Source organism: Pinus tabuliformis, chromosome J, assembly GCF_031772625.1.
Source record: "Pinus tabuliformis cultivar Carrire ecotype Pingquan chromosome J, CPIR1, whole genome shotgun sequence".
Lineage (NCBI taxonomy): Eukaryota > Viridiplantae > Streptophyta > Pinopsida > Pinales > Pinaceae > Pinus > Pinus tabuliformis.
Genome location: NC_142295.1, coordinates 568,119,159 through 568,139,785, shown reverse-complemented (window position 1 = coordinate 568,139,785; position 20,627 = coordinate 568,119,159).

Below are 20,627 nucleotides of genomic sequence, written 5' to 3'. Positions count from 1 at the left end.
GGTTATTTTTTTTATTGTAAAAGCTTTGGTCATCAAGCCAAGCATTGCAAAGCTCGTAAGGAAAATTCTTCAAGAAATAAGAATCAATAAAGCAAGCCACTTGGCCTCAAAGAACAAGGACAAATCAAGACTTACAACTCTTTTGATCCTTTGGCCAAGTATGATCCAAGTTTCTCATTATGTAATGATTATGGTCACGATGAACAAAATTGTCCATTCAAAAGAGAAGACCTACAAAAGGATGAACGCACTATTGATAAATGTGGCCTAGCCCTATGTGCTCATAGTGATGAAAATCAATGGTTCATAGATAGTGGATGTTCAAGACACATGTCAGGTGACTGAAAGAAATTTACCTCCTTAATAAAGAAAGATGGAAATGTGTCTTTTGGAAGTGGATTTGCCAAGATATCTGGAAAAGGAATTGTTGCTCTCATCAATGGAAAAGGAAAAGCCCAAAATGCATTGTTGGTGGAAGGAATTAAACACAATCTTTTGAGTGTAAGCTAAATTTGTGATCAAGGACACAAGATTATCTTTAGTACAAAAGATTGAGAGATAAGAAGCTCCTCCTCAGGTGAACTTATAGCTAAAGGAATAAGAACACCAGATAATGTATATATTTTGAACAAAATTCAAGAAGATAAATGTTATGTAAGTCGAGAAGATGAAAGTTGACTATGGCACAAATGATTGGGACATATAAGCTTTAATAACTTGATCAATATCAATGAAACAAATGTATTAGGGGACATTCCAAAAATCATCAAGCCAGATCAAGTTGTCTGTGGACCATGTCAACATGGAAAACAAACAAGAATCAGTTTCAAGACCAAGGAGTTCTACACATCAAAACCTTTGGATATCATCCATGCAGATTTATGTGGACCAACCAAAACTCCATCTCTTCAAGGCGAAAGGTACTTTGCTTGATTTGTTGATGATTATACTAGAATGTTGTGGGTATACTTTATAAAATACAAATCTAAAGCATTTGAATGTTTCAAGAATCTTAAGGCCTTTGTAGAAAATGAAAAAGATACAAAGATTAAATGTCTTAGAATAGATAGAGGAGGAGAATTTACTTCAAAAGAATTTGATGAATTCTGCAAAGTTCATGGAATCAAGAGAGAACTCTCTGTTGCTAGAACTCCTAAACAAAATGGAGTTGTAGAAAGAAGAAACCAAACCGTATAGGAAATGGCAAGAACAATGTTATTAGCAACAGATTTACAACCCAAATTTTGGAGGGAAGCAGTTGGGACAACAGTCTACACCTTGAACCGAACTCAACTAAGACCAAACAACAAGACACCATACGAACTATGGAAAGGAAGACCTGCTTCGATAAAGTACTTTAGAATATTTGGAAGAAAATGTTTTATGAAGATCAATGATGACTCACATGGAAAATTTTATTCTTGTGTCGATGAAGGAATTCTCCTTGGATATTCTACAAGAAGCAAAGCCTACAAATGCTACAATAATTGACTACAAAAAATAGTAGAGAGCATAGATGTAAAAATTGATGAAGCTCTTCCAGAGAAAGAGGTTGAAGTGCATGAAGAAGATCCCATCCTGAATAATTTGAAGAAGAAGAGTCAAAAAAAGAGGAAAAAGATTAAGAAAAACAAAAAGAACTATCTCAAACTCCTTCAAAGTTGAAATTCCTCCAAAAACATCATCTAGAAGAGCAGATTATTGGCAATGTAGATGAGGGAATACAAACCCGGAGAAGGATGACAAGTACACCAAGGAAAAATGATGTTGATCTCTTATCTATGATAGAACTAGGAAATTTTACTCAAGCAAGGATCCTCATTGGGTAGAAGCCATGGAAGAAGAAATGTCTCGAATCGAGAAGAGTGAGATATGGGAGCTAGTATCTCATCCAAAATATAAAAATATAAATGGAACCAAGTGGGTGTTCAAAAACAAAATGAATGAGGATGGACAAATAATCATAAATAAGGCAAGGCTTGTTTGTAAAGGTTATTCACAAATTGAAGGAATCGACTTTGAAGAAACCTTTGCACCAATAGCATGTATGGAGGCTATAAGGATGTTTTTTGCATTTTCTTGCTCTAAAAGATTAAAATTATATCAAATGGACGTAAAATCAACATTTCTAAATGGGGAACTCAAGGAAGAAGTCTACGTGGAGCAACCAGAAGGGTTTGATCTAGCATAAGGAAAAGACTTTGTATGTAAGTTGAAAAAAGCATTATATGGGTTGAAACAAGCTCCTAAAGCTTGGTACGCAATATTGGATCACTATCTACAACAACAAGGCTTCAAAAAGAGGGCAACAGGAAGTAATCTCTACATGAAGATGGACAAGGATAAACTACTAGTCACTCTTGTATATGTTGATGATCTGATTTTTGCTAGCAATGATGATGAGATGAGCCATGAGTTTTCCCAAAATATGTCAAAAGAGTTTTAAATGTCAATGATTGGTGATTTATCTTACTTCCTTGGACTACAAGTATCTCAAACCACAACAGACATGTTCACATCTCAAGCAAAATATCTTAAAGACATGCTTAAAATATATGGGATGGAAGAATGTGCACCTATGAGCACACCGATGACCACAAACTGCAAATTGAGCAAAGATGATGAATCCCCTCAGTAGATGCAACTATTTATAGGTCAATAATTGGAGCTCTCCTATACCTAACTGCTACAATACCCGACATTATGCAAGCAGTAGGAATGGTGGGAAGATTTCAATCAGCTCCTAAGCAATCCCATTTGTTGGCTGTGAAAAGAATTCTTAGATACTTGAATGGAGCTCCTGATTTTGGTATTTGGTACCCCAAAAACACAACTCTTATAGTGACAACTTACACCAATTCTGATTGGGTTGGAAGTATGGATGATTGAAAAAGTACCAGTGGAAATGCATTCTTTATGGGAGATTGTCTAGTATATTGGCTCAGCAAAAAATAATCATCTACATCTCTTTCCACAACTGAAGCCGAATATATAGCTGCTGCAGATTGTTGTACACAAATACTATGGATGAAGGAAGATTTGAAGGAAATCAACATAGAAACTAAAAAACCAGTCACCATCTATTGTGACAACACTACGCCATCAATCTCTCAAAGAATCCAGTAATGCACTCAAAAACCAAACATATTCCAATCAAGTATCACTTCCTCTGCGAACAAGTTGTTGAACAAAACATCAAGTTGGAATACATCAATGCAAAAGAACAAATTGCAGATATCTTCACAAGAGTAGGAGAGACATGTTAGGGGGAATAACATGAAAAAGGAAACAATTTGATAGGGGGAGTACTTGGGCACCCCATTTATAGATAAAATTTGGAAGGTCACCATGGGAGCCCTGGTAATAAAAAAAGGAGAAAAGGTTGGTACATTGTATTTAAGTATTTCTAATTCTACTAATGCTTTAACCTCCACATATATGACGCTATGGAATCATAGGCTTGGGTACATGAGTGAGAAGGGGATGCATATTCTTCACTCAATAAATTTGTTGCCAGGTTTGAAACATGTTGATTTGGATTTATCTGAGAATTGTGTTTATGGAAAACATAAGAGAGTCAAATTTCTTAGAGTTGAGAAAGAAACCAAGAGTGAAAAAATAGATCTTGTGCATACAGATGTATGGGAACTTTCTCAGGTATCATCTCTTGGTGGATCTCTCTATTATGTTACTTTTATTGATGATGCAACTAGAAAAACCTAGGTTTATTATATTCAAAATAAATTGTATGCCTTTCATACTTTTAAGAAATGGAAATATTTGGTTGAGAATGAGACATGAAAGAAGTTTAAGTGTATCATATCAGATAATGGAAGTGAATATTGCAACAAGGAGTTTGACAATTATTATTCAGACCATGGAATTTGTAGATAGAAGACAGTTCTAGGAACACCACAAGAAAATGGTGTGTCAGAAAGGATGATTGGGAAAATCATGGAACATGCAAGGTGTATGAGATTGCATGTAGGGTTACTCTTACAATTTTTGGCAGATGTTAGAGATATGACTGTTTATTTAATAAACAAAGGGCCTTCAAGTTCCTTGGATGGTGGTATTCGAGGGGAGGCATGGACATGTAAGAAGGTAAACTACTCATTTCTAAAGACTTTTGGTACAAATCATTTGTCCACATTAATAAAGAAAACAAAACAAAGCTTGAGGAAAAATCAAATAAGTGTACCTTTATTGGATATGGTGTTAATGATTTTGGTTATTTCTTATATGATTATGAAAACCATAAAATCATTAGGAGTATAGATGTCGTATTCAATGAAAGGGTTTTGTACAAAGATCAATTATAGGAAAAGAAACAGGAAAAAGAAAACATAGAATACACAGTGCTTGATGAGATCATAGGAAAGGTAAAGTCAAAGGTGTCAGGAAATCATAATGATCAACAACAAAAACAACAACAACAATAGAAACAATAGCAACAAACATCTCAAACTCTTGCTAGTGCTGTTAGAAAATATGCCAGGTTAAGTAGACCCCCTGAACCATATTCTCCTTCATTATATTATGTATTGTATTCTGGTGAAACATAAGGGTATGAAGAAGTAATGAAAGTAGAAACTAGGAAGAAGTGGGAGCAAGCCATGAAAGAAGAGATGGACTCCTTGGTACATAACCAAATTTGGGACTTAGTCAGGTTTCCTGCAAGTAAAACAACATTGAAATATAAGTGGGTTTACAGGTTGAAGGAAGGTAGAGGAAAACAAAGGTATAAGGCTAGAATTGTGGTGAAGGAGTTTGCATGAAATAAAGGTAGGTATATAATTTGATGAAGTATTTTCTGCTATTGTTAAAATGACTTTAGTCAGAACTATTTTAAGTCTAACGGCAATAGAAGATTTGCATCTTAAATAGTTAGATGTAAATAAAACCTTTCTCCATGGGGATTTGGAGGAAGAAATCTATATTCAGTAGCCACAAGGGTATGAGGTCAAAGGGAAGGAGAAAAACGTGTGTAAGTTGAAAAAGAGGCTACATGGATTAAAAAAATCTCCAAGGTTGTGGTACCTAAAATTTGATAAGTTTATTTTGGCATTTTGGCACAGGTGTGGCCCTATGGTACATGTGTTGTCCTTGATGGCAACTCTCTTTGGTGTCAGACCTCAGTTCAGGCGCTTAGAATGAAGGAAATCTTTTATATGCAGGTTCACCTCACCAAAGACGCGTATACACGCGGGTTATACGTTAAGAAGTCGCGTATGTGTATACACGCACTTTTATGCACAGAAAAGCGCATACATGGCGGGAAACTTATTTTTGGTCCATGGTTGTTAGTCCTTGGAATTTGAACCTATGGTTTTGGACCATGGTATCTCGTCAGAAGTATTGACCCCAGGTTTTGGGCCCTTGGTATTGGTTTATTATGGTTTTGGATCGTGGTATTGTGGAAGGCCTAAAACTATAAAAGAGGAAGGAGATCATGTGACAAGGGATCATCTGAATTATTATTGAATATATGATAATGTATGAGATCTGAAATATTGGTGATTAGCATTGTGGAGCAGATCTGGATCTGAATGAAGGAGGAATCTTAGCGAAAATAAGGATAAGTTCTATTGATGGGTCATAATCTCTTGGCTTGAATGATAATATCTTTACATGATTTTGATCTGTTATATCTGGCGCATGCAAATATGATAATTTGGGTTAATCAGTGCCTAAATACTTGAAAGAGTGAATTATTTTTTTTGTAGATCTGTATGCAGGTTTAGTTCAGCTAAGGCGCGTATGTACGCAGGTTCAGTGAAGGAAAACAACGTATACGCAGGTTGCTCCATACGAAGAAGCGTATGCACACAGGTTTCAGGCCATTAAAGTAGCGTATACATTTTGAAGTTGTGTTTTTGCTGCTTCTGTTTATTGCTGCAGTGTTCTGGGTTTAGATTTGGTGTGTGGTACTGTTACTGTGATCTGGGTACATTCGTCAGAGAAGTGTTTATGTTGATTCAGTTTTGATTAGTGAAAAGGTGATTGGTTGATGCAAAAATTCTTGATGGTTGATTGATGTTATTTGTGGATCCAGTCTGAAAATTTATGAAACGTGGTCCCTGAAAGAAAGAGAAGGTTGTAGCCTTCTGTAGGCCAGCACCTACGTACTAGTATCTTGGCTAGTGCAAGAGCTAAGGGGGTTGTATCTCCCTTCCAGGAGAAGCTAGAAAACGAGAGAGGGTTGTAGCTCTCTGCAGGTTGCAGCCTGCGTACTGGTAAAGGACTACACCAGTACATTTGTAAAAAGAAGTTTTTAATTAAAGAGAAGATAGAGACGAATTGCAGCAGGTGGTTTTCACCCACATTGGGTTTCCACCTTATATCTTGTGTTCTTGTGTGCGATTTTCTTTCTGCTCTATTTTCTTGTGTCTAGTTACTGGTTATTTGCTTCTGAATCACAGATTAACAATCAACATCAGAAAGATAAAGTAAATTAAAAGTTTGCATTATATACACGGGTTTTCTTCTGCATAGTTGCGTATATATGTGGGTTTAATTAACTGAAGTAGCGTATAGCTTTTGATTTTGAAAAAGGAATATTTGACTTGATAATACTGATTCACCCCCCCTCTCAGTATTATTTTCAACAATTGGTAACAGAGCAAGTCCTTCAGAAGAAGCTTGATCGCTTGAAGGAAGATCATTCATCATGAGCAACTACGAGAGGGAAGCATCAATCAGGCCACCAATTTTTGATGGGACAAACTTCATTTGTTGGAAGGTAAGAGTTACTGCCTATCTTCAATATCTTGGTACAGAAGTCTGGGGTATCATAGATACAGGGTATACTTTTCCATCAACAACTCCTACAGATCCGGCTGAAAAGAAGAAATATGAAACAAATGCAAAGGCGGTCAATACTCTATTAGGATGCCTATCTCAATCTAAATTTGTCAAGGTAATGCAGTTTAAGTCCGCAAAAGATATATGGGACAAGATTGTTATGAGCTATGAAGGAGATGATCAGGTAAAATGAGCAAAACTTTAAACCCTCAGGATTCAGTATGAAAATCTCAGGATGTATAATGATGAAAGTGTGGCTAACTATTTTCTTTGTGTAGATGAGATTGTTAATTGTATGAAAAATTTGGGTGAAGAAATAAAAGAGGTTGTTATGGTTGAAAAATTTCTAAGATCTTTGTCCCCTAGGTTTGAATCTAAAGTTTCTGCAATAGAAGAAAAAGAGAATCTACAAAACCTTAAAATGTCACAGCTGCACGGAATTCTAACTGCTTATGAAATGAGGAAAGGAGGTCCATCAGACAGGAGAGAAGCTGCCTTCAAGGCTTCAGGTAAAGGAGAGTACTATGAGTCGGGACACGTGTCAGAAGAAGAAGAAGAATCAAATTTTGTCAGAAATCTTCAACGGGGTACTGGACGGTTCCGAGGTAAGTTACCTTTCAAATGATTTGCTTGTGGAAGGGTCGGTCACTATGCTACCAAATGTCCTCACAAGGATAAGATTGAAAAAGGGAAGGAACCTGTTAGATGGAACAAGAAACAAAATGCAACTAAGAAAAGTTACTACACTCATGAAGACAGTGATGGCCTATCAAATAGTGACGAAGATGAACGAGGTAATGATTATAAACTTTTAATGGCTTTTGAAGATGATGATTACATGGATGCTATAGATATGGATGACTTTTATGAAGAGATTTCTAGACTCAAGACATGTTTAGAAGAAAAGAATGTGATCATTGATCCTCTGCAATTTCAACTTGATGAAAAAGAAAAATCTCTTGAGAAGTTAGAATGTGAAATTGTTGGCCTTAGAAAAGAAATTGAGAAAACAAAGGTTCTTAATCTTAAGTTTGTTAAAGGATATGAAACTCTGGATGAGATTATCAATGTACAACGTTCTCCACTAATCAAGACAGGTCTGGGTTACAATGGAGAAACATCTCAAGCATCCACCTCAAAGAGTTATCTTGATGCAGCAAGGAGGAATGAGAAAAATGGAGATCATCAGGTAAAGCAGGGACAAATTACATCAAGAACAAACAAAGACTACCAGATAAACTAGGGGCAATCCATCTTAAGGGTAAACAAAAGCTACAACCAGCCACAGGTAAAAACTTCTCAATTTGCTTCAAGAATGGATGACAATAGAAATTACAATCCTTTGGCTGGTAGATTTGATAATCGTAGAAGTTTCTTCAATGACCAATGTTTCTCTTGCCATAAATTTGGCCACAAAGCAGCTCAATGTGTTGCTTATAAGACAATCATGAATAGAGAAGCTCAAAAACAGAGAAGTATGACTGGGATTATGAAAAGGACCTATAACAACTTTTCGGCACTTGAAAATGAAATTGAATGTTCTATTTGTAATAACTTCGAGCATGAAGATTATGAATGCAGGAGCAGGTTTTGGCAGACAAAGGAACAAGCCTCAAGCACCAGAACATGGAGAATAAAGGAACCAAAAATAGAAAGATGTGGGATAGCTTTTTATGCAGAAGGACAAGAAAATCTATGGTACATCGATAGCGGATGTTCAAAGCATATGAACGGTGATAAAGAAAAACTTGAATCATATACTGCTTTAGAAAAGGGAAAGAAAGTTTCTTTTGGAAATGATACCCCTGCAGCCATAAAAGGAAAAGGCATTGCTCAGTTGAAAGAAAAGGTCAAAGCTGGAAATGTTTTGTATGTTGATGGCTTGAAGCATAATCTACTAAGTGTCAGTCACATGTGTGATCAAGGAACAAAGGTAATATTTCGATCAAATGGATGTAGTGTTCGTGATCTTGATACAGGAAAAACAATGATCAAAGGCAGAAGAACTCCAAATAATCTATACATATTTGAAGAAGGACCACAACAATGCTATTTGAGCAAGGATGATGAACATTGGTTATGGCACCGGAGGTTGGGGCATCTAAGCTTTTCACAAATAAGGAAAGCATTCAAATACCAGGCAGTTCGTGGTCTTCCAGATATCAAAATTCCAGACAACACCATATGCAAATCATGTCAGTTTGGTAAGCAAACTAGAACTAACTTCCCTGAGAAGGAAGGATCAGCCAGCAGGCCTCTTGAACTAGTCCATACAGATGTATGTGGTCCATTTAGGACAAGGTCACCTCGAGGAGAAGAATACTTTATATTATTCATTAACGACTTGTCCAGGATGGTTTGGTTGGGACTTATGAAACACAAGGACGAAGCATTCAAAAAATTCAAATCTTTCAAAGCCTTGGCTGAAAATGAATCAGATCATAAAATTAAGTGCCTCAGGTTCGACAGAGGTGGGGAGTTTACCTCAAATGAATTTTTCGACTTCTGTGAAGAACATGGAATAAGAAGGGAATTCTCTACAGCTAGGACTCCTCAACAAAATGGAGTGGTGGAAAGGATGAACAGAACGGTCCAACAAATGGCTCGTGCTATGCTTGATGAGTCTGGGACTCCTGCAACCTTCTGGGGTGAAGCTGCATTTGCTGCAGTTGTTATTCTCAACAAAACAAATGTCAGAGTGAACAACACTCAAACTCCTCATGAGCTCTGGTATGGTGAGACTCCTTCGGTAAAGCATTTCAAAATTTTTGGGAGCAAATACTATATTAAGAATACTGATGAACAACTTGGCAAACTTGAACCTAGAGAATATGAAGGCATTCTCCTTGGTTATTCTCCCCACAGAAAAGCATATAAGTGTTACAATAAAAGACTTGGAAGAATTGTTGACAACATTGATGTAGTGGTTGATGAAAAAGGATACATCCCTAGGCAAGTAAATCATGAAAATATCGAAGAGGATGAAGACTACTCTCCAAATCAGACAGATGATGAAGAAGAACCTCAAGAGGCACCTGAGGAGCAAATAAGGATAGAAGAGAAGACTCCATCCAGGTACGTTCAGAAGAATCATCCAGAATCTCAGATTTTGGGGCAGAAAGAAGCAGGTGTACAAACAAGAAGAACAATTGCAGAAGCCTCAAGCTATTTGGCATTGCTCTCCTCCACTGAACCACAAAATGTAAGAGAGGCATGCAAAGATGAATGCTGGGTCAAGGCGATGGATGAAGAACTTGAGCAGATCTAAAAGAAAAACACTTGGGAGTTGGTTCCTAGACCAAAAGATAAGAATGTCATAGGGACAAAATGGATCTTCAAAAATAAGATGAATGAAAATGGGGAAGTAATTAGAAACAAGGCCAGAATTGTGTGTAAAGGGTATGCTCAACAAGAAGGAATAGACTTTGAAGAAACTTTTGCTCCCGGTGCTAGACTTGAGGCCATCTGAATGCTCCTTGCTCTCTCAAGCTTTCAGAAATTCAAAGTTTTTCAAATGGACGTGAAATCAGCCTTTCTGAATGGGGACTTAGAAGAAGAAGTGTACATTGAGCAACCAGATGGTTTAATCCTTGGGAATGATCCAAATCTTGTATGTAGACTAAAAAAGGTTCTCTATGGTCTTAAACAAGCTCCAAGGGCTTGGTACTACCGTTTGGACAAATATCTTCATCAACAAGGTTTTTCAAAGGGATCAACAGATAGCAATCTTTACATAAAAATTGAAAATGACAGATTGCTAATACTTGTTGTGTATGTAGATGATATTATCTTTGGCAGCAATGAAGAAGCTATGAGTCAAAGTTTTGCCTTGGTGATGCAGAAAGAATTCGAAATGTCTTTGCTTGGAGAACTGACATATTTTCTTGGTTTGCAAATCCAACGAAATGAAGGTGGTATCTTCTTGTCTCAAACCAAGTATCTCAAGCATATTTTGAAGAAATATGGCATGGAAGATTCGAAACCAGTATGTACCCCCATGGTCATAGGATGCAGCCTCAGTGCAAATGATGAATCAATAGCAGTGCATCAACCAACCTACAGATCTATGATTGGAAGTCTACTTTATTTGACAGGTACCCGACCAGACATCATGCATGCAGTGGGAATAGTTGGAAGATTTCAGGAAAATCCAAAGGAAACTCATCTTCAGGCAGTCAAGAGAATCTTCAAGTACCTTCAAGGAACTCAAAACTATGGCTTATGGTATCCTAGAGATACAGATCTCACACTTCATGCTTACACAGATGCAGATTGGGCCGAAAGCGTGGATGACAGGAAGAGCACAAGTGGTGGTGCATTCTTTATGGGTTCCAGATTAGTATCTTGGTTCAGCAAGAAACAGAGTTCAATTGCTTTATCTACAGCTGAAGCGGAATATATGGTTGCTGCATCTTGCCGCACTCAACTTCTTTGAATGATACAGACCTTGCAGGATTTACAAATCACTTGTACACCACCTATCTCCATCTTATGTGATAATACAAGTGAAATCAGCATTTCAAAGAACCCAGTCATGCATTCAAAGACCAAGCACATACCGATCAAGTATCACTTTCTCCGGGAACAAGTGTTGGAACAAAAGGTCAAATTGGAGTATGTTCCTTCTAAGGAACAAGTTGCTGATATACTCACCAAACCACTGCCCAGGGAAACTTTTGAATATCTCAGACAGAAGCTGGGAGTAGTTGATGCTTCATCCTGCTGTTGAAGCTTGTCTGTTTCAGAGAAAATATGGTGTACGCGAGTTGGATGAGGGGCATCCGCGTACATACGCCGATTTATGCAGGTGCAGTCGCGTATATGGAGTTCTGAAGAAAATCAGCAAGGACAGACTCTGGTTGGAGAGAGCCTGATATGGGTTTGTCAGAGACCATCAGGCTCAGGTTCAGGGGGAGCAGATAATCTTCTAATAACACATTGTTGGCATTACCTTAGAAGCTCTTGGTTCTAGTACTCAAGCTGTTTTTGGGTGGATCAGCTGCAGAAAGGAGAACAAAAGGAGAACATGGTTGCTGATATATACAGTGATTGTCAGATGTTGCTGATAGTAGTTATTGGTGATTTGCATAGTCTTAATATTTCGTCTCTATGTCATGTATATCTTTTTTTTATTAAGGTCATGTAACGACCTATTTTGGTTTCCCCACTATGCCTGGGATGATTGATGCAATGTGATTGGTTGTCATATGTAAATTTCTGATGTATCCCCAACTTGGTTGGGTGATGGTTGTATGTATCGAGTCTTTTATGATGTATAAGTCATGGTTCCTCTTGAAGAACACCTTTTTGCAGATCGTGCCTACAGTCAGGGGGAGCATTTTCAGCACAGCAGAGTAGAGATATCAGCATGTACTCAGGGGGAGCACATCCCTTTGCCCTTGATGACAAAGGGGGAGAATGACTTTGAGGATCTTGGGGTTGCCATCATGTCCAAAGGGGGAGATTGTTGGCATTTTGGCACAGGTGTGGCCCTATGGTACAAGTGTTTTCCTTGATGGCAACTCTCTTTGGTGTCAGACCTCAGTTCAGGTGCTTAGAATGAAGGAAATCTTGTATACGCAGGTTCACCTCGCCGAAGATGCGTATACACGCGGGTTATACGTTCAGAAGTCGCGTATGCGTATACACACACTTTTATGCACAGAAAAGCACGTACATGGCGGGAAACTTATTTTTGGTCCATGGTTGTTAGTCCTTGGAATTTGAACCTACGGTTTTGGACCATGGTATCTCGTCAGAAGTATTGACCCCAGGTTTTGGGCCCTTGGTATTGGTTTATTATGGTTTTGGACCGTGGTAATGTGGAAGGCCTAAAACTATAAAAGAGGAAGGAGATCATGTGACAAGGGATCATTTGAATTATTATTGAATATCTGATAATGTACGAGATCTGAAATATTGGTGATTAGCATTGTGGAGCAGATCTGGATCTGAATGAAGGAGGAATCTTAGCGAAAAGAAGGATAAGTTCTATTGATGGGTCATAATCTCTTGGCTTGAATGATAAAATCTTTACATGATTTTGATCTGTTATATCTAGCGCATGCAAATCTGATAATATGGGTTAATCAGTGCCTAAATACTTGAAAGAGTGAATTATTTTTTTTGTAGATCTGTACGCAGGTTTAGTTCAGCTAAGGCGCGTATGTACGCAGGTTCAGTGAAGGAAAACAGCGTATACGCAGGTTGCTCCATACACAGAAGTGTATGCACGTAGGTTTCAGGCCATTAAAGTAACGTATACATTTTGAAGTTGTGTTTTTGCTGCTTCTATTTATTGCTGCAGTGTTCTGCCTTCAGATTTGGTGTGTGGTACTGTTACTGTGATCTGGGTATAGTCGTCAGAGAAGTGTTTATGTTGATTCAGTTTTGATTAGTGAAAAGGTGATTGGTTGATGCAGAAATTCTTGATGGTTGATTGATGTTATTTGTGGATCCAGTCTGAAAATTTATGAAACGTTGTCCCTGAAAGAAAGAGAAGGTTGTAGCCTTTTTTAGGCCAGCACCTACGTACTAGTATCTTGGCTAGTGCAAGAGCTAAGGGGGTTGTAGCTCCCTTCCAGGAGAAGCTGGAAAATGAGAGAGGGTTGTAGCTCTCTGTAGGTTGCAGCCTGCGTACTGGTAAAGGACTGCACCAGTACATTTGTAAAAAGAAGTTTCTAATTAAAGAGAAGATAGAGACGAATTGCAGCAGGTGGTTTTCACCCACATTGGGTTTCCACCTTATATCTTGTGTTCTTGTGTGCGATTGTCTTTCTGCTCTATTTTACTGTGTTTGGTTACCAGTTATTTGCTTATGAATCACAGATTAACAATCAACATCAGAAAGATAAAGTAAATTACAAGTTTGCATTATATATGCAGGTTTTCTTCTGCATAGTTGCGTATATACGCAGGTTTAATTAACTGAAGTAGCGTATAGCTTTTGATTTTGAAAAAGGAATATTTGACTTGATAATACTGATTCACCCCCCTCTCAGTATTATTTTCAACATTTATGTCTGAACATGGATATACTAGATGTCATTCTGACCACTGTGTTTATATTAAGGAACAAAATGATGACAACTATATTATATTGTTATTGTATGTAGATGACATGCTTGTTGTAGGGTCTAACATGCAGGAAATAAATGTGATTAAAGGAAAATTGCCTAATTCATTTGCAATGAAGTATTTGGGTGTTGCAAAGAAAATCCTTGGCATGAGAATAACTAGAGATAAGAAAAATCCCAAATTAACATCATCTCAGAGTGATTACATAGAAAAGGTGTTAGAAAGATTCAATATGCATAATGAAAAACTAGGTAGGAAACCTTTGGTTAGCCATTTCAGACTAGGGAGATGTGCCCCGTGACCCAAGAAGTGATGGATTATATGTCTAAATTTCCATATGCATCAATGTTGGGTTGTGTTATATTCTTTCCATGACTAGCCCACGTAGTGAACTGGGGGGTTAGAGGAGGGGTGGAGCCCCCGCTTTGTTGCACTGATTGCGTAGTGGGGGGGTCACAGGGGGGGCGGGTAGCCCCCCTCGATGGGGTCCGGGGCATTGTCCCGGGAATTTTTTTTTTGGACCCTATATTAGGTTGGGCAGACCTACCTATGGTTTTCGGTCCATGGTTTTGGATGCGATGGTTTTCGGTCCATGGTATTGGATGCTTTGGCATGTATAAATATGTATTGTAACATTGAAAGGAATATAATGAAAAATCAAGCTGGTAGTCCCAGTTTTGGGATCCAGGGGAAAATCTCTGTGTATATGTGTTTTATGTGTTATGATCTCGCATTGTTTATTTTCTGTGTTTTAGAATTCGTATGCAGGTAATTTCTGTACAGGGTTAAAACCTACATTTGGTATCGAAGTTGTTTTGGCTTCAAGGAGACGCCTTTGTTGCTGAGGGGTTTCGATTGGGCCTATGGTAGACCATGTTCAGTGGGAGATATGTGGGATCGATTCTGGTGGTGAAAGAATATGGCAAGCAGTGGAAAGATAGAGATCGAGAAATTTAATGGTTAGAGTTTTGAGTTGTGGAGACTCAAGATGGAGGATCTGTTGGTGGATAAAGATCAGTGGATCATGGTAGATCCAGGTACTAAACCAATGGGAGTGACTGATGAAGAACGGAAGAAGTTGGATCGAAAGGCAAAGAGCACAATACGATTGCATGTCTCAGATTCAGTATTGTTGAATGTATCAGGTGAAGCTACAACGAAGGTTTTGTGGGACAAGTTAGGGACTTTGTACCAATCTAAGTCTCTGGTGAATAAACTGTTCCTGTGGAAAAAGCTGTATAACCTGAGGATGAAAGATGGAGACTCAGTGAAAGAGCATTTGAACGCATTTAATATTGTGGTAATTCAGTTAACATCTGTTGATATTAAAATTTCAGATGAAGATAAGTGCATCAGTTTGTTGTGTTTGCTACTAGATTCGTGGGATAGTCTGGTTATTGCAATAGGTAGCAATGCAACTACCTTGCAGTTTGATGAAATAGTCTCATCCTTGCCAATGGAGGAGATGAGACAGAAAAATATGGAGAGACAGAATGGTGATGCATTGTCTGTACGAGGATGGTCCCTAAACAGAAACAAAAGTAAGTCATCGAGTGGGAGATCTAAATCTAGAGGGAGATCTAAATCTCCACGAAAACCTGTAAAGGTGGTGTGCTGGAAATGCGGAAAGGAAGGGCACTACAAAAGGGCTGTAAATCTAAAGCTCTTGATAAAGGAAAGGGATCTGATGATTCTATTTTCGCAGAGGCGAAAACCACCTCAGATGAAGGTGGGGATGTGTACTTGGCTTCTTCAAGTACACATGTAGATCATGAGGCACGCTTGATTGACTTAGGTGCATCCTTTCACTTCACTCCCCATAGAGAGTGGTTCTACGAGTATGAGAAATACGATGGTGGTGATGTCTTCTTAGGGGATGATAGGAAGGCTAGAATCATTGATCGTGGAAAAGTAAAGTTGAAGTTGCAAGGTGGAAGGGTTAGAACACTTCCGAGTGTTTTGCATATTCCTGCATTGGCCAGAAATTTGATTTCTGTAAGAAAGTTGGCTGATGCAGGTGTAAAAACAATGTTTGAGAAGGATACCTACAAGATGGTTCGGGGAGCACTAGTATTGATGTGGGGAGTTTGGATTGGAACTCTGTACAAGCTGCAAGGTAGCACTGTTGTTGAGGGTGCAATAGTACTATGGTTCCTGAAAGAGGAACATAAAATCTAGTGGTCTCTGGAGAGAAGACCATGTTGTGGCATCAAAGTCTTGGACATATTGGATAGAAGGGCCTTCGATTACTTCATGGTAAAGGTATGGTAGAAGGTATGAGTAATAGCTCTCTGGATTTTGAATTTTGTGAAAATTGTGTATATGGGAAGCAAAATCGGGTGAGTTTTCCCTCTAGTGGTAAGAGGGCAAAACAAATATTAGAGCTTATGCACAGTGATGTGTTTAGACTTGTGAAGGTTCCATCAATGGGTAAATCTGTGTACTATGTATCATTTATAAATGACTTCTTAAGGAATACATGGATATATTTCCTTAAGAAGAAAATTGAAGTCTTTGATAAGTTTAAAGAATTTAAGGCTCTGGTGGAAAACCAGACAGAGAAGAAGATAAAGGTGCCGAGGACAGATAATGGTGGAGAGTTTTGCAGTAAGGAATTTGAAGAATTCTGTAAGAAGTGTGGTATAGCATGGTAGAAGACTACTCCATATACACCTCAACAAAATGGAGTTGTAGAAAGAATGAAAAAGACTATAGGTTTTAACCTCATACAGAAATTACTTGCATACGTATTCTAAAACACATAAAATAAACAATGCAAGAGCATAACACATAAAACACATATACACAAAGATTTTCCCCTGGATCCCAAAACTGGGACTACCAGCTTGATTTTTCATTATATTCCTTTCAATGTTATAATACATATTTATACATGCTGAAGCGTCCAATACCATGGACTGAAAACCATCACGTCCAATAGCATGGACCGAAAACCATCGCGTCCAAAAAACATGTGTGAAAATCATGCACAAAAACATAGGTGGGTCTGCCCAACCTAACATAGGGTCCAAAACCAAAATTTTCTGGGGCGCTGCCCCGGACCCCATAAAGTGGGGTTACGAGTACACTTCAAACCCTCTGTGACCCCCCCTCTAACCCCCTGGTTAACTACGTGGGCTAGTCATCGAAAGAATATAACACAACCCAACATTCTCCCACTTGTTGTTTTCTTTCCACAGGGGGCCACAAGAGAGCTTAGTCATTTATTCAGCCCTGCAACACCCATTGTTTCTCTACACTAAAAGAACTTCTCAGAGCTCACAGATTTTTTCAATGCATCTGCAGTATTCTTCAAAGTGTCCACCTTTACCAGCAACACCTTCTTGTCTTCTATCATATCCCTCACAAAGTGATATTGAACATCAATGTGCTTTGTCATTGAATGATGTGCAGGGTTCTTTGCCAAGAAAATTGCACTTTGGCTGTCACAGTCTATCGTTATAGCTTTCTGTACTAACCCCATACTTGAACACAATCTCTGCAACCAAACTACTTCCTTGCTTGCATGAGTGGCTTCCATGTATTCTGCCTCTATAGTTAATAATTCCACTACAGATTGTTTCTTACTCATCCCACTGACTGCACCTCCAAATAGGTTAAACACATACCCACTTGTAGATCTTCTCTGATCCAAATCTCCAACCCAATCCACATCGACAAAGCCATGGATATCCAAAACTCTATCCAATCCTGATCTTCCTTGGTAGCACATACCATAATCACTAGTGCCACGCAAATACTTGAAAACCCACTTCACTGCTGTCCAATGCTCCTTCCCTGGTTTTGACATAAACCTGCTCAATACTCCCATTGCATGTGCAATGTCTGGTCTAGTACAGACCATTGCATACATCAAGCTACCAACTGCACTTGCATATAGAACACGGGACGTATCCTCTTCCTCTTCTTGTGTCTTGGGACAGTGTTCAACAGATAACTTTACACCTACAGGAATGGGAACCTTCACCAATTTACTATCCTGCATATTAAACCTCTGCAATATTGTCTTGACATACTTCCTCTGGTTTAACCAGAGCTTCCTCTTTGCTCGATCTCTTTTAATTTCCATACCCAAAATATAGTTTGTAACACCAATATCTTTCATGTCGAATTTGGAGGACAATTGGGTCTTCAAATCTTGGATAATTTATTTGTCATTTCCAACCAGCAACATATCATCCACATACAAGACAAAATAAATAACACAGTCGCCAATTAATTTAAAATACACACAGTGATCTGCTTTGCTTCTGGTGAAGCCAAGTCCCTATATAAATGTATCAAATTTCTGATACCACATCCTTGGTGACTGTTTTAACCCATACAGAGACTTCTTTAACTTCCATACCAGTTCTTTCTTACCCTTCACTGCAAAGCCTTCAGGTTGCTTCATGTAGATTTCCTCTTCTAGATTACCATGAAGAAATGCTATATTCACATCCATTTGTTCTACCTCAAAATCAAAATAAAAAATATCACCAAAATCAATTTCCGGCACTTGGGAATAACCTTTTGCTACCAATCGAGCTTTGTGTTTCTCCACCTTTCCTTCTACATTTGTCTTCTTCTTGAACACCCATTTTCTACCAATGGGTTTCCTTCCAGCCGGCAACTCCACCAGATCCCAAGCCTCATTTTTTTGCAAAGATGCCATTTCATCAACCATGGCCTCTTTACAGAGTTTTCCATCCTCTGAATCCACTGCTTCCTTCACAGTTCTGCGATCATCATTAGTAACAGACAAAGCAAAATTTGAACAGAAAGCAGATGGACTATACCTTTCTGGCTACCTTCTTTCTCGAATTGGTCTTCTCACAGCTGGAGTTTGTGGCTCTTCATCTTCTAATTCTTCCTCTGCTGTAGAGTTTGATTCTTCCTCCTTTAGCTCAAACTCTATCTTCTCAGGTTCCTTTGGTTGGACTTCATGTTTAATAACATATTTTACCTCCTTGAACACCACATCTCGGCTATACACAAATTTCCTTGTTACTGGGTTCCAAAGCTTATAACCCTTTAAACCATCCTTATACCCAATAAAGATGCACTTTTCAGATTTACTATCCAACTTGGTTCGTTTCTCCTTTGGAACATGTACATATGCATCACATCCAAATACCCTCAGATTTGAAAGAGAGGGTTTCTTACCAGTCCATACCTCTTGAGGAGTCTTATCCTCCAACGCTAATGAAGGTGACCTGTTGACCAAGTAACATGCAGTATCCACCGCCTCTACCCAGAATTCCTATCCTAACCCGACACCACTGAGCATGATTCTTTCCCTTTCCATCAATGTCTTGTTCATTCTTTCTGCAACTCCATTGTGCTGAGGTGTATATGGAGTAGTCTTCTGCTGTGCTATACCATAATTCTTATATAATTCTTCAAATTCCTTGCTGCAAAACTCTCCACCTTTGTCTGTCCTCAGCACCTTTATCTTCTTCTCTGTTTGACTTTCCACGAGAGCCTTAAATTCTTTAAACCTGTCAAAGACTTCAAATTTCTTTTTAAGGAAATATATCCATGTGTTCCTTGAGAAGTCATCTATAAATGATACATAGTACACAGACTTACCCAGTGATGGAACCTTCATAGGCCCAAACACATCACTGTGCACAAGCTCTAATATCTGTTTTTCCCTCTTACTACCAGAGGGGAAACTCACCTGATTCTGCTTCCCATATACACAATTTTCACAGAAATCAAAATCTAGAGAGCTATTACTCATACCTTCTACCATACCTTTACCATGAAGTATTCGAAGGCCCTTCTCTCCAATATGTCCAAGCCTTTGATGCCACAACATGTTCTTCTCTCCAGAGACCACTAGATTTTCTGCTCCACTTTCAAGAACCATAGAACTATAGCACCCATCAATAACAGTGCTACCTTGCAGCTTGTACAGAGTTCCAATCCGAACTCCCTGCATCAATATTAGCGCTCCCCAAGCCATTTTGTAGGTATCCTTATCGAACGCTATTTTTACACCTACATCATTTAGCTTGCTTACAGAAATCAGATTTCTAGCTAATGCAGGAATATGTAGAACACTTGGAAGCGTTCTAACCCTTCCACCTTGCAATTTCAACTTTACTTTTCCACGACCAATGATTCTAGCCTTCCTATCATCCCCCAAGAAGACATCACCACCATCATATTTCTCATACTCACAGAACCACTCTCTATGGGGAGTGAAGTGAAAGGATACACCTGAGTCAATCAACCATTCTTCATGATCTACATGTGTACTTCAAGAAGCCAAGTGCACATCCCCACCTTCATCTGAGGTGGTTTTCATCTCTGCAGAAGGAGCTTCATCAAATCCATTTCCTTTGTTAGGATCTTAATATTTACAGTCCCTTTTGAAGTGGCCTTCCCTTTTGCATTTCCAGCACACCACCTTTACAGGTTTTCCTGGAGATTTAGATCTCCCTCTAGATTTAGATATCCCCCTCGATGGCTTATTTTTGTTTCTGTTCTGGGACCGTCCTCATACAGACAAGGCATCACCATTCTGGCTCTCCATATTTTTCCATCTCATCTCCTCCATTAGAAAGGCTGAGACTATTTCATCAAACTGCAAGGTAGTTGCATTGCTACCTATTGCAATAACCAGACTATCCCACGAATCTGGTAGAGAACACAACAAACTGATGCACTTATCTTCATTTGAAATTTTAATATCAACAAATGCTAACTGACTTACCACAGTGTTAAATGCATTCAGA